Source organism: Neophocaena asiaeorientalis, unplaced genomic scaffold, assembly GCF_003031525.2.
Source record: "Neophocaena asiaeorientalis asiaeorientalis breed wild unplaced genomic scaffold, Neophocaena_asiaeorientalis_V1.1 scaffold430, whole genome shotgun sequence".
NCBI classification, from domain to species: Eukaryota; Metazoa; Chordata; class Mammalia; order Artiodactyla; family Phocoenidae; genus Neophocaena; species Neophocaena asiaeorientalis.
Genome location: NW_020173691.1, coordinates 4,151,974 through 4,170,325, shown reverse-complemented (window position 1 = coordinate 4,170,325; position 18,352 = coordinate 4,151,974).

Below are 18,352 nucleotides of genomic sequence, written 5' to 3'. Positions count from 1 at the left end.
AAGGAAGCAAAAACACTAACTCGAAAAGTTGTCTGCACCTCCATGTTCATAGCAGCATTAGTTACAATAGCTAAGACGTGGAAACAACCTAAGTGTCCATCAATGGACAAATGGATAAAGAAGTTGGGATATATATATATATACACATACACACATACAAATATGCTTATGCATGTGTATATACATACATAACTGGTATAAATGTATAAAACCGATACATATATATGTATACGTATCACAACTTTATCCATTTACGTATATAAAAATAAATATATATATGGACTTTCTTGTTTTTTATGGCTTAGTAATATCCCATTTTATACACACATATATACCATTTGGGACAACATGGATGGACCTTGAGGGCATTATGCTAAGTGAAATAAGTCAGACAGAGAAAAACAAATATCTTTATGATCTCACTTATATGTGGAGTCCAAAAACAAAAAACAAACAAACAAGAAAACAAACTCATAGAAATAGACGTCAGACTTTCTTGTGGCTACCAAAGGCAGAGGGTATGGGGGATGGGTAATTGGAGGAAGGTGGTCAAAAGGTACAAATTTCCAGTTATAAGACAAATAAGTATTAGAGATGTAATGTACTACACATTGACTATAGCTAACACTGTTGTATGACATACTGGAAAGTTGTTAAGAGAGTACAGGCATACCTTGTTTCACTGCACTTTGCTTCACAGACACTACATTTTTTACAAATTGAAGGTTTGTGGCAAGGCTGCATTCGAGCAAGTCTGTTGGATCCATTTTTCCAATAGCATTTGCTCACTTCATGTGTCTTTGTCATATTTTGATAATTCTTGTAATATTTCAAACTTTTTCATTGTTATTTTATTTGTTATGGTGATCTGTGATCAATGATCTTTGATGTTATTACTACAATTTATTGAAGGCTCAGATAATGGTTAGCATTTTTTAGCAATAAGTATTTTTTAATTGAGATATGTACTTTATTTAGACATGTTATTGCACACTTAATAGACTATGGTATAGTGTAAATATGACTTTTATATGCACTGGGAAATCAAAAATTCATGTAATATGTTTTGTTGAAATATCTGATGTGTGGTGTATTTGTGTGTATCTGTACAATTACATAATTTCATTAGTTTTATGCTGATAGGGCTTATGAGCAATGACATACCATTAGTAATGAGCATATCTAGCACCCAAATTCTGGCTTTAAATATCAATGCAAAAACTTCTAAAAATAATAAGAAAGGTAGGATATAAATTTAACTAGAGTAATTAGTCTGCATTCTATAGAAAAATATAATCATAAAAATCAATTACGTACAATTGAATAGAATTCCTCATTTACAATAATAACACAGACACACAAAATACTTAGAAAAAATAAAACAAGAAGTGTTAAAAACCATATAATAGAAAACTTTAAAACCATATGGAAAGACACAAAAATAGACTTGAATTAATGGAAAGCCATACCAGGGTCTTGGATAGGAAAATTCAACATAAAAAAGATGCAAATCTCCTTGAGTTATGTTTTTAAATATTATAAGATCACAATTAAAATACTAACTCTTTTGCAGCTAGTCAAGATCTTTCTAAAATTAATAAAGAGCAAACAATCAAAGAGGAGCAGTCAAAGTCAAGAATGGAGTTCTAATGTATTTTTCCCCAGGAACAGCATGAATCATCATCCACACAAATGCCACATTTAATAACATCCTTCACTTTACCTTAAAATCATTAGGGTGGGCTTACTTTTTAAAGCCCACAGTAGCAGGACTCTAAGGAAAAAACATATTTTAAAAGGAGTTGGGAAAAGGAAGGGAAATAATATATATTATTGTATTGATTTGATATGTTTCTGTGAACTACTGGTGATATGCTTTGAAGTAGAGGTAGAAGTAAATCTGATTAAATTAATGTAGCTGTATAAGTGAGCCAGAAACTGAAGGCAAAGGGAGAGGAGTTCTATTAGGTTCATTGAATTGATTATGAGTTGCCTACAGAGGCAATTTAAGAACTGGACATCTACATGTGGGACTTTGAGTCACCAAAGGGAACATGGTGATGGCCCTAGGACTGAGTTGGAAATAGATATTTCCAAATGGCCAGAAAAGGAAATAGGAAGGTAGCAGGGGACCTTTACTCTCTCATGACCTGAAGTCAGCCAAGTTCCATATTTCACTACTCTCTTCCACCAGCATTTTCTCATTGCACTATCATGCTTCCTTCTGCAAGTGTTGAGTGTGGAGTAGTGAAAAAATAGAAAATTTCAGTGAGAGAATAATCAAATAATATCATTAACAATTCAATGCACTTTAACAGTGAATAATGTACTGAACTATTTTTAAGCATTTGACAGTAAACTGAAGTTTAACTTATTGAAGACCACAACAGCTAAAAGTTATTTATGATTTGGAAAACACTTTTTCTAAATCGAAAATGTAATTTGCCTTTCCTTTTTTTTTTTTTTTTAAAGATACAAAGAAGTCCTCATCAAAAAGCAGAAACCCTGAAGATTTATTTAAGGAGAAAACTCTGGACAGTTTCAGTACATCACAGGACTGATTTTAGCCAAATGATTCCATTTGTACCTAATGTCAACTTTATTTACAAGTCATGAGCCAAGGATACCAAAGAGCAGTCCATGTTTTGTCCTCTCTACGTTTTGTTCATCTCTCCAGTGAAGGGAATCTGGACTACTATTCAGCAATGGGCAGGAGGCCAGAGTTCAGGGGTTGGCCAGGAAGGATGGGAACCCTCCTTAGATCAAGGGCTCCCAGTAACAGGCAAATGAAAACAAAGGAAGATGAGAAAAGGGTGGAGGCTCGATGTGAGTTGCTGACTTTCTGAGTTTCTATTTTAAATCCCTTGCACAGAATCTCTAGGGCGGATGCCGTTCCTACACTATTATGGTCACCAGAAATGGGATTTGGCAACTTGGTTCTCTTTCCACCTCAGAAAGTCCAACACTGAAGCTTAACCAGGAAAAGTGCTTTAGCTCTTATTGTGAAAACATTATCTAAAGGTGTAGCCTTACCCTGCACTTTGCCAAGAAACACAAAAATGAGTATAATAAAACTAGATTCCTCAAGAACATTCAGTGCTCCATTGCAGAAAATATTTATCATATTAAAGCCACTGCTATAGAATGTTAAGTTCCTTCTCTCCTGACTTAACTGGAACTACATTTTGCACTCCTATTGTTTGTCCTCTTCTTTGATGTTTTCTCTGTCTTCTTGCTGTTTCCAGATGCTAGGTGTATGTATCCACCAAAGGACATCATTCTGTTTTCTTTCTCTATCTGACCTTCCCTATATATATCAGTGAATCTCAGCTCCACCTTCTACATAAATAGTTCCCCAATTCACATTCTGACCCTGACTCCTCCTCTAAGATTCAGACTCATATCTCCAATTAGCCAATATTTCAACTTATATGCCCTGTCTACCTAGATGAACCTGTTCAAAACACCTTAGATGAAACATTCAGGTAATATTCCTTGTATAAAAAGCATGTGTATATAGCTATAGATGTCCTATATTGGCCTTTATAATCATAACCTAAGTGGCTGTAACCTGAATGCCCCCAAACACTCAGACATCTGGAATTCTTTAATGATTAAAAGGGGAAAAAAAGGGCTTCCCTGGTGGCGCACTGGTTGAGAGTCCGCCTGCCAGATGCAGAGGACACGGGTTCGTGGCCTGGTCCGGGAGGATCCCACACGCCGCGGAGCGGCTGAGCCCGTGAGCCATGGCCGCTGAGCCTGCGCGTCTGGAGCCTGTGCTCCGCAACGGGAGAGGCCACAACGGTGAGAGGCCCGCGTACCAAAAAAAAAAAAAAAAAAAAAAAAAAGGGGGAAAAAAAAAAAAGGCTGAAAGCCTCATCCCATACAATGTTCCTCTTGATCTTTTGAAGGATTCTTGAAGAAGAGGGAACAGGTATGACAGAATGGGGGCTTATATTTCTACTAGTCACTTCTCTAGTCATCCTGTGCTCCAATTTCCTGCTTCGGTTAAATTCTGAGTCTTAAGGGCTGCTCTCTTCTTTATGATGCACATGTGCCAATGACTCCCAGATCCGATCTCTCCCTTGAGTGCTGGAATAAATTTCTTAAATGCCTCTTCAATACTCAACTTGGGTATCTCACAATTCAAGTACACAAAGCTGGACTGTCCCCCCCAACACACCTGTTTCTGTGATTTTCCCCATCTCAGAAAATGGCAGGACCATTCATCTAATTCCTTGAGCTAAAAATCTAGAAGTCATCTTCGATTTTTCTCTTTCCCACACATCCAGCAATCTCTCTGCTCTATTTTCAAAATATATCCTGAATCCAAGCATTTCCCACCCCTTCTGATATTTTCACATTCTTTCACCTGGACAACAGCAATTTTATTGACTATTGTTTTACTCTTTTCAGGCTTGCCACTCCACATTCTAATCGCTTCACAAAAGTCACCATGACCCTCCAAAACATAAGAACAAATTATCACTCCTTAATTCTAAACTGTCCAGTGGCACCTCCTCCAAACCCTTAAGCATAAAGTCCTCTGTGATCGTGCAGACACCTACTTCTCCATCTTCATCTCCAATCACGTTCTTCATTGTTTCTTAAAGCTCCAGCCACCAGTACTTTCTTATCCTTCCTTTAACACAACAAGCTCTTTGCATTTCAGGGCATTTGTACTTGATATTAGTTTCTACATGGAATGCTCTTTCACCAGATGTTTTATTCTCTATGATTTAGTTTAGATTTCTTCAACCTAACATGATTATTTGTGATTAATTTTAATCCATACTATGAGGGTTCTTAGTGGTTGAAATGCTCTAAACTAGAATGTGCACTCCTTACCCAGGTTCTGTTTATTCCCTTAGGCCTTAATTTCTTTCCTTATAGCATTTATGATAACTGTAAATTCTATTACATATTTACTTGTTTACTTTTTCATTGTCTGGTCACCCATCACTCCATAGAGTATAAGTTCCACAAAGGTGGAATCCCTTGGACTGGCACACAACAGGCAACCAATACATGTTTGTAGATTGAACATGTGGGACTCATCATTCAACTTTTTTAAACTTCACTTTTCTCATTTGTAAAATACAAAAAGTGATTAAAAGGTTGAGGGAAGTATACTCCTGAATACTTGATATTCCCTTTTCTGTTTGTCTGTAGAGTAATTCAGCTCTATTTTCATCTGGCCCATCTTGGCTACACTCTGGGGGAGCATCACCATTCATATCAAGGATCCTATCAGTGTGTCTCAATAAACTAAAGACAGCTTTATATGTTAAAGAAATTTTGATATTTTTACAATTTTTTAATCTATGTATTTATTCTATCTACATATATATATTTATATGGGGTTATCTATGTATGCTATATATGTATGTATTCATGTACTCTTATATTTTACAGCACAACTAAAGTTTAGTGGATATTGTTCACTTGCCTATTATTTATTTCAAACTTTTCTCCAGTAAGATTAGGGGTGGCAATAACGGTACTAACTGAAGTCTTCTCTTGTGCGTTATAAAGACAGCTGTGGGCTTATACAGTGCTTACTGTCTCACGTGACGCCTCAGATTAACTTGAGAAATATCAAGCTGTGTAATTCAACATCAGCAACTCTGTTAGTGCCTCCTCAGCATACGGATGCTACTTTTTTCTCCCCTCAGCCTCCCTCATCTTATTTAATTTTCCAGAAGAAATGTCAAGATATAGCCTGGAAAAAGCCAAGTAGGTGCAGCGGGACTTGACCAAATACTTTGGTAGCTAACCCCAAACCATTTTATTTTGCAGATTCATCAACTATGTAATATCTGTATTTTTTTGAATCTTCTCTATTGCTAGTTTCACTTTTTAATGTTTTTAGCCTGAATCAAGACTGGTTGACTAATTCCCCTTGGAAATCCCCTGATAATTAATCTTTTACAGGTTAATCATTTTTATGAATTCGGCTGGGCACACTCCTGTTCTTTGAAAAGATCACTTCCTTTCACTGGATACCATTTCTCCTTTGCAATGAACATTTTAGGAAATCATTTTCCATGGCTACGGTTATATATTATTTCCTATGAGTGAGTGGCATATCCCATGATAACTTGCATAATTAGGAAGTAGAGAGTAACCTTCATTGAAACAAGGGTCACAACCTTCAGTTTGAGACGGAGTTATTGATTACCAAAGTATAGTTTGATATACTGTGGGGATCAGGGTGGGGATCCACCCAAACTCAACATGGCAGAACTGTTATCCACCAGTCATCTAAGCATGATAAGAATTTTGATGATGACAATAATAATAGTTTGATAACTATATATAGATGTCTATATTTATATATTTTATTCCAAACACACTCCCCACTCCAAACTGGATGGTAAAGCAGGCAAGAGAGCATTCACTGAGGCCAAGATGAGGAAAATATCTAGTAATAGATACTAGAGAAGGAGGAACACAGGGCTTCCTGCCCTGGCATATCTCACCTGGCTGTGAGACCACTTTATTACTTTGGATACTCTCAGTACCTCTAAAAAGTTTTTGTGTTATTTTTCAATTATTAATACCATCTTTCAATCCTTAAGTCAAGACATTTGTGGGTATTAACCCATTAATCATCACCAACATCCTTGAGGAATTAGAAGAAACCTCATTTTGCAGATGAGAAAATATATAGAGGCTGAAATCAATTAAGTAACTTGCTCAAAGTCACCCAGGTTTGCAAACCCAGGTCAGGTCCATCTTATTCCAAAGTCCAACCTCTTAAATCCTAGGCTAGAGAGCTCACCTTGTCCCCACTCCACTACAATATGCCACAGTACATGGCGTGATTGGTAGACAGTGGTGAAAGCCCCGGACCCAAAGTCACCGGACCTAGTTCCAAGCCTGGCCTGACACTTGCCAGCTATGGTCACGTCGCCTACTTTCCCTCATATGTAAAATGGATTTTGATAACATTAGCTTTACCTTCCTTATCAGCATCAAATTCAATAACACATAGGAAATGCTTGCACAACTGCAATGCACTGTTTCAATACATGCCATTGTGTTTCTTTGGAAGCATTCTTTTTTTCAGATTTTTAAAAATTGAAGTATAGTTAATTTACAATGTTGTGTTAGTTTCAAGTGTACAGCAAAGTGATTAAGTCATACGTATACCCATATTCTTTTTCAGATTCTTTTCCATGATAGGTTATTACAAGATACTGAGCATAGTTCCCTGTGCTATACAGTAGGTCTTTGTTTACCTATTGGAAGCATTCTTAAGTCACTTTTTAATGCAGATATTCTTTGTCTGAAAATGGATAGTTTGCTCCTCAAGGGTAGTAATTAGGCTATCATTTCTTGGGGCTGTTTGCTCCCAGAATTCATCTTGTGCTTGACAGAAAAGCCCCTCCCATCCCACTCCACTCAGGTTCCCATATTTATTTTACCTGATTAATCACACCCTCTGTCCCTCGGAGAGAGAAGGCAGAGGGGAACTGCTGAGAGTCCATGACTGCTGGGTACTGATGCTGAGTTCTAGGATGTGCAGTGAGGTGCATATGTATTGGGGGAGGCACGGATTGAAGGAGGGGGAAGCTCAAACAGATCTAACTTGTGTAGCTTTGGCTTATGTCTCTTAAAATAAAACTATTAGCAGACTTCCCTTCTTTGATGTAATTTCCATCCCTCTCTATTAGTCAATTTACCTGGCCACGTTCCTGAGATATCTAACCATAACTATGGGAGAGACCATTTTTGCTGATTTATTTATGTATTCCCCATTTCACACACTCTGCATTGATCATCATCTGTCCTCGTGAATTGCCCATAGTGATCAGTTCAATAAGTATGTGTGAAATAATCCCTCGGGCACCTGGACATTTTCCTGATCTTCTTGCTGGCTTCACTCCAGTTAGAAGCTAGGTGAAATACTACTTCAAAAAAATTCCTTGTAGTAAAAATATCACCAGTGTCTTGGTGTGCCTCGAGACCCTTTTTCTTCCTATTAGAGGGAAATGCACTCCCAGTTTCTCTCTCATACACTTATATGTATGTGTACAAATATATGTATAATTTTTTGCTTAAATAAACATATAGATAGATAATATTAATTGCGCTGGGATTAGTGAGACCCCTCTCCTTGTGCAGCTGATCGCAGAATAATAGTGAAGAAGGATTTTATCCCACACAATACAGGAAATGGTTTCTTTCTCTCCTAAGTGCTAACCTTAGGATTCTCTGTTAATTTCCCAGGACTACCGTAACAAAGTATCCCACGTTACATCCTTTAAGCAACAGAAATGTATTTTCTCACGGTTTTGGAAATCAGAAATCCAAAATCAAGGTGTCAGCAGGCCTATCCTCTCCCCAGAGGTCTGGTGGCGGGGGGTGCGTCCAATACCTTCCTCTTAGCTTCTGGTGCTACTAGCAATCCTTGCCTTGTAGCTGCGCAGCTCCAGTCACTGCTTCTGTGGTCATACGGCCGTCTCCCTGTGTCTCCACACTGTCTTCCCTTGGTGCGTGCCTGTCTCTGCGACTCTTCTATTCTTATAAGGATACTAATCATATTGGATTAAGGGCCCAAGCTATTCCAATATGACTTCATCTAACACATTACATCTGCAATTACTCCATTTCCAAATAAGGTCACATTCTGAGGTTCTGGGAAAGACAAGAATTGGAGGGGCCCCTATTCGACCCGGTACAGATTCCCTGTGATGCAGCAGCCAGAAATCAAAACCTGCCATTTCTTTGTTGTTTTGAAGGTATATTTGCAAATAGCTAAGTGAACCTGCAGAGGCTTCCGGAGTAGGTTCTGGTGGAAAGAACAGGGTGATCGGGGCTGACCCTTCTGGCCCTACATCAGAACTCTTTTTGCACATACCTTCTACCTAAGACCTCTTCAGTCAGGTATATAGTGCTGATATATAATACTTGAGCTCCAGAACACAGAGTTTTATAATTACATTCACAATCCTTTATCCTCAATTCTAGAATCTATAAAGAACTGAAAGCTGAATTTTTTTATTTTTTTCTAAATTGAGTACCAATTCTCTTCTGGTAGCAAAACCTGACCTGAATTGACATAGGCCTCTTCATAATGTGAATATTTACATGTTTCACTGAAAAATTACTGTATTATATTAAGGGGTGCTGTCCAGACACCCCTTAACACTGGGAGTTTTATGTTATATACTGTATATGCTCCCTATTACTTTTCTTAATTCTGAAAAAATTTCTAAATATGAATTCCCAAATGCATCTGGCTCCAAGGATTTTGGAAAAGAAAATACAGGCCCATTCTTTCAATTATTTTTAATCCAATCAAGTAGAAAAGCTGCCACCGTTAGCTTTGAGCTCTTCTAGTTCAGTGGTTCTTAGATCTGCCTGTGTACTGCAGTCACCTGGGGAGCTTTGGGACGAAGTGAGAGAGTAGCATTGACATATATACACTCCCACATGTAAAACAGATAGCTAGTGGGAAGCAGCCGCATAGCACAGGGAGATCAGCTTGGTGCTTTGTGACCACCTAGAGGGGTGGGATAGGGAGGGTGGGAGGAAGACGCAAGAGGGAGGAGATATGGGGATATATGTTTACCTATAGCTGATTCACTTTGTTACACAGCAGAAACTAACACACCACTGTAAAGCAATTATACTCCAATAAAGACGTTTAAAAAAAAAAAACCATCCTAAGGCCTAGCTTTACCGGAGGCCAATTTAATCGGAATCACTGCAGGCAGGACTTAGGCATCATCATTTCTGAATCTCCCCAGCTAATTCCAATGTCTAATCAAGATTAAGAACAATGGCTCATCCTAACCCAGTCATTCCCACAGTCCTTTCTGGTTGAGCCAATCCGAAGTCCATTCCACACCCTCCTATGACCGGATCCTGACAACATCCCCCCCTACCACGAGGCACAAACAGCTGCAGACAGCAACTGAAATTGGTAAAAACAAAAGGAGTTCAGAGGTTATGGGCTGAATTGTGTCCCCCTGCCACTGTCACCAAAATATATGTCCTAACCCTGAGGACCTTATTTGGAAATATGGTCATTGCCAGTGTAGTTAGTTAAGATGAGGTCATAGTGGAATGGGGGGGGGGGTGTCTTTAATCGGATACGACTAGCATTCTTGTAAGAAGAGTAGAAGAAAGACACACAGAGAGGAGAAGGCCATGTGAAGACACAGAGATTCCCGGGACAGCCATGTGACAACAGAGGCAGGTATTGGAGTGATGCATCTAAAAGCCAAGGATTTCTGGCAAACACCGGAAGCTAGAAAGAGGCAAGGAAGGATTCTAGATTTCAGAGGGAGCATGGCCCCAGCTAAAACCTTGATTTCAAACTACGAGGATAAATTTCTGTTATTTTAAGCCACCTAGTCTGTGGTACTTTGTTCCAGCTGTCCTATGAAATGAATACACCCCGTTTGTGGGAATGAAGCACAGCCCCGTGTTGGAATGTCCCCAAAGCTCTCAAGCTCCACCATGAACAGCAAGTCATGGATGTCAAAGCACTGTAACTAGAGGTGATTGAAGGGGACAGCTGTTTCGCCATGAGAAATGGAAATAATCGTAACTAACGTTTATTGAGGGATTCATACCTTCCAGGCACACATGACCTACACAAGCTCATTTAATCCCAAACAACTCTTTGAGTTAAATCCTATTTCAATCCTCATTTTAGAAAAGAGAAAGCTGAGGCTCCCAGAGATGAAATAATTTGCCCAATGTATTACAATAATGAGAAGAAGAGCCAGGATTTGAACCCAGTGGTACCTGACCCTAAAGCGCCTGCTCTCCATGTCAGCTTGGGAGAAGAGTCTTGGTGAGCCCAGGGATCTCATCAAGGGCTGACTCTTTCTTTAAGAGTCAGAGGCTTAGTTCAGTCTGTTGCCGCTGCAAGAGTGGGAACCATGGCTCTGCAGTGACAAACACAGGAGTCTGGCATTTGCTCTTGCAGCTGCCAAAAAGAATTAAACCAAGTGAATGAAAGCGCAGGAAAGGCAACAACAAAAATGCCAGCACCAGCAGCAGCAGGAGGGAGGGCCCAATTACTACTGGTTGAAGTGTGAGGAAAATTAAAGTTGGTGATGGTTCAAGGTTCTGTTGAAATTCCAAAGCAGTGGGCTTGCATAACCATGAAACATGGAAGTTAAAGTATTACTGATGCTCACACTGTTTATTTCAGGACTTCATTTTCTGTCTCGCTTTGTCTCAACAAGTCTCAATTCAGTCACGCACTAACCACCACAGAGAAAGGAAAAGATAGAGATGTGTGTGAATGTGTGTGTGTGTAAAAATGTAAATAAATTAGGAACAGGGAAAACTACAAAAAGCATAATCTACTTTGCTTCTGGCTATGCCCATGAATATTAGGAGAACTGAAACAAATTGCAACCATGATAAGGTCCCAACAAATTAAAAACATTTTTCAGGCAAAAGCTTTCTGAATTCACCAACCAAAGCACTGATAACTTCTGGATCTTTGACTGTAAGTCACTAGATACACTGAGCATTTCCTATGTCCCAGATGCAGACACAGTTAATCCCCATACGAACCTTCCAAAGAAAGTACGATTATCACCATTTTGGAGAGGGAGAAACTGAGCTTACAAAAGTGGAATAACTGGCACCAGGTAATAAAGCTACTAAGAGGAAGAAACAAGAATTGAAACCGGGGTTGATTGTCTGATCTGAAAGTTAGATCTCTAAGTCACCGTGTCATTTTTCTCCCGCTGTACTTCTGCCCTCTAGCTGACACTACCCACCCTGCATTGTTCAATGCCTTCCCTCCCCTTGGCACTTCTCATAGTTCTGTAAGTACTACGTGTGTGTTGATGACTAATTGCACAGCTTTATTTTTCTCAGACTAAAGATTTGAAGTTATCAAATCAGCAAAAGCAACCCAAGCTTACCTTCCCACACACTTGATGACAATGCCTTCTTCAGTGTGTTTGTATTATACTTGAGGCAAACAATGGTTTTTCCCATAGCCTTTTCAGAGCAGAGCGACTGCACAAAATTTCAACTAAGGCTCCTGTTCAATTTTCCTAACACAGTACTCACTAGCCAACTTGTAGTTTGAAAATTAAAAAAAAAAAATTATATCTGCACACCAAAATTTGATTTCAATTGGTTCCCTTAAACAAAAGAACAGGCCAAAGATGGTTGTTGCTTACCCTGCCCTTCCCCATCACAGAGCAACAGCAGTATAACACAGTAGGTCCCAGGGAGTATGGCAAAAGTAGATTGTTTTTATGCCTCGTCCTTTCAGAATATGGATAAAAGACTAAAAGATCAAATTCAGCAAAAGAAATGCCCTTAAGTAATAAGATCATCTTTTTAAAAGTTCAGAAACTTTGTAAAGATTTAAAAAAATGAAAAAAGTAAGAAAGTGAATTGGAAAACTTAATTACAGATTCTCAAGTTCAGTCTGAATAAACAATATTTGGAGAGAATTTTGCCTCACTGATCATACTTTCTGATCAATTGACAAAGATGGTTATAGAAAAAGAGTTCTGGGTCAGAGATGGTGCTAAATGTTCACCATATCCTGTTTCATATTCCTCATTCCTGAAAATAATAAAAAGCTGTATTTTCCCACCCCTCGAAGGGTGGTGAAGGCATAGGATGAGTTCTAGCCAATAAATTGTGAACAGAAGTGACAAGTCATTTCCAGGATGAGGTGCCACATGGAGGAAATTCAATTCTCTATTGCTCTCCCTCAGTGATCAAGGAGGTCTCTTACCGAGATGCTAGAAACATAAAATCCCCTGCATTGTTGAGTTCTGGAAATGTTTCCCTGGAGAGTCACCAGAACCTGTAGCAGATTTCATGCAAGTGAGGAGTATAATTCAACAGGAAAACCATCTGAGCCTGGTGTTTTCTTTGTGGAAAGGGTTTTAATAAGGAACTTTGTTTCTTTAATAAGTGGAGTGATATCTTGAAATTAAAGTATTACTGATGCTCACAATGTGTATTTCAGGATGCCATTCTCTATCTCACTTTCTCACAACAAATCTTGATTCAGTCATGCACTTACCACCATATTTATACAGGAAACGTTGTCCATTTTTCTCTATTTTTAATCTTTTTTTTTGTATTTCATTGACTATTTTACTCTTGTATTTATTGTTTCCTTCTTTCTACCTCTTTTGGATTTGCATTATTTTTTTTCCAGCTCCCTAAGGTGGAAAGGTGTTAATGACTTCTTGGGTCATTGATATTAGACCTTTCTTTTTCAATGTGAGTATTTAATATTCCATGTGTATTTGAAAAAAGGTACATTCTCCACCTGTTGGCTGGAGTGTTTTCTGACAATTAGGTAAAGATGATTGATGGCATTGTTTATTGAAATCTATATCTGTAATATCTTTTTCCTTCAGTTGTCCTATTGATTGCTTAGAAGACGGTATTAAGAATCTTTCACTATAATTGTGGATTTTTCTATCTTTCCCTTTGATTTTGTCAATTTTTGTTTCAGGCATTTTGAAGTGCTGTTATTGATATTAGGTACACATATATGTCTTCCTGATGAATTGGTCCTTTCATCATTATGAAATATCCCTCTATCTCTGGGAATCTCTTGTCCTGACATATTCTTTGTCTGATATTGATAGGTACTCTAGCCTTCTATTTGCTTTCAACTTATTTGTGCTTTATATTTAAAGTACATATCTTACAGATAGAATGTAGTTGGGTCTTTTTAAAAATCTAATATGACAATGCCTTTTAACTGGAGTGCTTAGAGCATCTACACTTAATATCAGTTTTGAGATAGTTGGATTTAGGTCTACCATTTTACTATATGCTTTTTGGTTGTCCCCTCAATTTTTGTTCCTTAGTTCCTCCTTTTCTGCCTTCTTCTAGATTAACTGAATATTTTTAGAATTCAATTATAATGTATGTATTGAATGTTTATCAATATCTCTTTAATTTTTTGTTGTTGAGATTACAACAAATCTTTGACTTTTTAGAGTCTACTTAGTGTTAATATTGCATTACTTCCCCAAAAATGTAAGAGGCTTGCAAATATGTACGGCCATTTACTTCTTTTCTTTGTCCTTTATGCTAAATTTGTCACATGTATTACATCTATATACATTGCAAAACTCCATAATAAATTATTGTTATTTTTACTTTAAAATCTTCTTTTAACTAAGAGGAAAATATTGTCTATTATATTTGACATTATATTTATGAAGTCCAGGGCTCTTCATTTCTTCCTGAAGACCTGAGTTCCCATCTGGCATCATTTCTTTTCATCTTGAAGAACTCCCTTTAGCACTTTTTATAGTGTGGGTTTGCTGGTGACAAACTCTCCTACTTTCTTTTTATCTGAAAATGTTTTTGTTTTGATTTCATTCATTTTTTTTCAGCTTTATTAAGGCATAATTCATTCTTGAAGAATATTTTTACTCGATATAAAGTTCTGCTTTGAGAGTTTTTTCTATGTAGCCCTTAGAAATGTTGTTCCACTCTTTTCTCGCCTTCGCTGTGACTTATGAGAAGTCACAAATGGTTTTAATCAAATTGTTCACCTGAATGCCTGTGTCTTTTTTCCTCTGCCTGCTTTCCAGATTTTTTCTTTATCTTCGCTTTTAGCAGTTTGACTATGATATGTATAGTTGATTTTCTTTGCATTTATATCTTTCTCATTCACAGAACTTTTTGAATCTAAAATTAATTTTTTTTTAATTTTTATTAATTTGGGTAATTTCAGTAATTGTTTCCTCAAACTTTTTTCTCTATTATCTATCACCTCTTTTTATGAGGCTACAATTAGGCTTTTTGAAATTGTCCCACTGGGCCCTAAGACTTTGTTCTTTCTTTTTAAAAAACTGTTTTTTCCTCTGTTGTTTAGGTTGAATAATTAAAACTCATCTATTTCTATGCTTACTATCTTTTTGTTCTATCATTTCCAACCTGCTCTTAAGCCCATCCAGTGATTTTTTTTATTCCAGATATTTTATTTTTCAGTTCTAGAAGCTTATATTGATTTCTTATAGCTTATATTTCTCTGTTAGGATTTCATATCTTTTCAATAATAATGAACATACTTTTCTCTTCATTTTAATTTTTTTGCCTGCGTCAGGTCTTAGTTGTGGCACTTGGGATCTTCGTTGAGGTATGCAGCCTCTTTCACTGTGGTGCAAGGACGTCTCTCTAGTTGTGGCGTGTGGGCTCCAGGGCACATGGGCTCTATAGTTTGCAGCAGGAGGGCTCTCTAGTTGAGGCATGCGGGCTCAGTAGTTGTGGTGCGCAGGCTTAGTTGGCCCACAGCATGTGGGATCTTAGCTCCCTGACCAGGGATAGAACGCACACCCCTGCATTGGAAGGTGGATTCTTTACCACTGGAGCACCAGGGACGTCCCTGAACATAGTTTTCTTTCTTTCTTTTTTTTTTTAAGCATAGTTGTAATAGTTGCTTTAAAATCCTTGCCTGCTAATTTCAAACTTAATTTTTTTTCTGGATATTGTGATTTTTATTTTTTTGTGGTACGCGGGCCTCTCACTGTTGTGGCCTCTCCCGTTGTGGAGCACAGGCTCCGGACGCGCAGGCTCAGCGGCCATGGCTCACGGGCCCAGCCGCTCAGCGGCATGTGGGATCTTCCCGAACCAGGGCATGAACCCATGTCCCCTGCATCGGCAGGCAGACTCTCAACCACTGTGCCACCAGGGAAGCCCTATTGTGATTTTTTTTTTTTTATTGTGGAGACTCTGGATTATGTTCCACAACTGTGAGAGGCCTGCGTACCGCAAAACAAAACAAAACAAAACAAAAAAAAAGAGTATTAATCATTTTATAGCAGATAGTTAAACTGGCTGGAACTCAAACTACAAATTCTCTCTACCCTGCACTGGACGGCAGCAGACTCCCTTTTCCATTCTTTTAGCCTTTGTTATGTTGTTTGGAGTCTGTTCTTGAAGCCAGAAGTCTGATGATTTTCTAGCTAAGTCTGATGATTTTCAGCCCTACAGAGTTTACACTGGGGACTGCTGTCACCTTAACAGTATTTAAAGATTTGGAAACTCACTCAGCGTTCTTCCCTTCTTCTAAGTGTTGACTCCACTCTAGTATTTTCCTGGTTTGGTCATTTTCATGAGCCTTCAGGTAATAGTTCTTTAAATTTCATCCAGTGTTTACAAGTATTACTTGCTGTAGGGTTAGTCCAATAGGACCTACTTGGCTATTTTGAGAAGTAACACCTCCCATGAGTGAGGAATAAGCTTTGTGTTACCTACAGGTATTAGGAAGTGACTTGTACTGCAGCATGATTTAGGCTGTCTTGACTACTACAGGGTACCAACTACAGTATTTTTGTTTTTATTTTAAAATAATTCAGTTTGTTTTGGAAGCAGAGCTTCTTGAGTTTTTATATAAGGTGTTTAAAAGTATAATGTCATTTTTATTGGCTTTCATAAATTTGCTGTGGGACATTGATCTTGCAAAATATAAAATTTGTTAGTCATGGTACTTTTCACAAGAGTAACCCTGGCAAAGTTAATAGATTATTTTATTCAACACTGATTTTCTTAATATTAGTACCATACCTTCCTGCCCATTGAGACATCCTTAATTTTTTTCCTCGCAATTTAAATTATTCTAGACATTTTATATTTTTAAAACGTAAAGCTTTAAACCAAACCAGCTAATTCTTCATGTAAGTGTTTTATTTTGTTATAGAATGATGCTGCACTTCTTTCCCTCTCTATGATCTATCTCTACTCCTTCCCACCACAGGAGCCTGCATTGATAAAGCTAATTTCATTTCAAACACTCAGTAGAATTATAATAGTAATTAAATCGCTTTTGCTTTGAGCTTTTATTTAACATTCACTGATAAATTATCAATGCCCCACTATTCACAAATCATTTCCCTCCAATCTTTGATAGGTGAGGGTAGGGCTATCTGTGGTTCACATATTCACTGTTAGTAAATAAAACATGCAGTGTCTAGGAAATTATATCATATTGTCCAACTTCACACATTGGGATCATATACTTTAAGTTATAAAAAAATTCTCAAGACAAGTTGGGGATTTAGGTAATTGCCCAAATTCTCTACTGGATTCAAGAATCTCAATTCTCCATTCTTAAATATCTTCCTGTAATTTAAGAAAACCAGAGAGGTTTTGCTCCCATTTATTGCCTATCTCTTCTTCCATTCATTCATTTACTCTATGTCCTTTTTGTTTCTCACCCCTGTGGTCCCACCTTTTCTGGTTGGTTGTCAGTGCTGTTCCCAATGGTTCCCTACTTCAATGGCACAGGTTATTACAGGTTCTTTTTTTTTTTTTTAATAGGAAAAGAGTAGAAGAGAAAGGAAACTTATTCTGCCCTCAGGGTGTGGGGTCAGTGAGAACATTTTTTGCACACTGCCTTGATTAATTATTCTATTAGCATTATGCAAGCAAGTCTGCACCCTTCTCATATTCTCACCTGGTATGCCTTCTTACCTGACAGAAGAAAGGGAAAAAACTAAAACATTATGACACCTACACCAGGTGTTGCAATAGGTACATTGGAGCAGTGGTGAATGAAAGCTCGGTCTAGTGGAAAGTCAAGTATATATACAAATAATTCTAACATAATGTGGAATAGATCAGGGCTGCAGGATTTACAACATTATCAAGTACTGGGAAAGGAGTATAACTCTGTTACTTTGCCTAGAGGGTTTTAGAAAGTTTTAAACACAAGGATATGACATTTGAACTGAATTGAACTGAATCACACCATTAGCCCTTAGTATGACAATTCTTTCTACCTGCAGCATCCTTTCTCAACTCTTTCTGACACTACTGACTGACACTATTCTTCAGGCATTTGCCTAAGTGTTACCCAGTTACAAGACTCTTCATGATCATACCTTCAGTGCTGAGGAACTCTACCATTCTCTGTCACAGCTCCCTCTTAATTTTCTTCCTACAGCTAATCACCTTCTTTATTGATGATATATTTAATCATTTTTTGCATTCATTCATTTACTGTCTGTTTCATCAACTTGAATGTAGGCTCCCTGAGGGTAGGAATCTGCATCTTAGTCACTAGTATATTCCTGGTGCCTAGCCTCATGTCTGGCACATAGCAAGTGCTGGATAAATTTGATCAAATTAATTTTAATCTAGCTGTGTGTTTTTATGTCTATCATCTCCATTAGATTGTGAACCTCTAAATAGAAGCCAGTTGTAATCATTTTGCAATTTCTTTTTTTTTTTTTTTTTTTTTTTTTTTTTGCGGTACGCGGGCCTCTCACTGTTGTGGCCTCTCCCGTTGCGGAGCAACAGGCTCCGGACGCGCAGGCTCAGTGGCCATGGCTCACGGGCCCAGCCGCTCCGCGGCATGTGGGATCCTCCCACACCG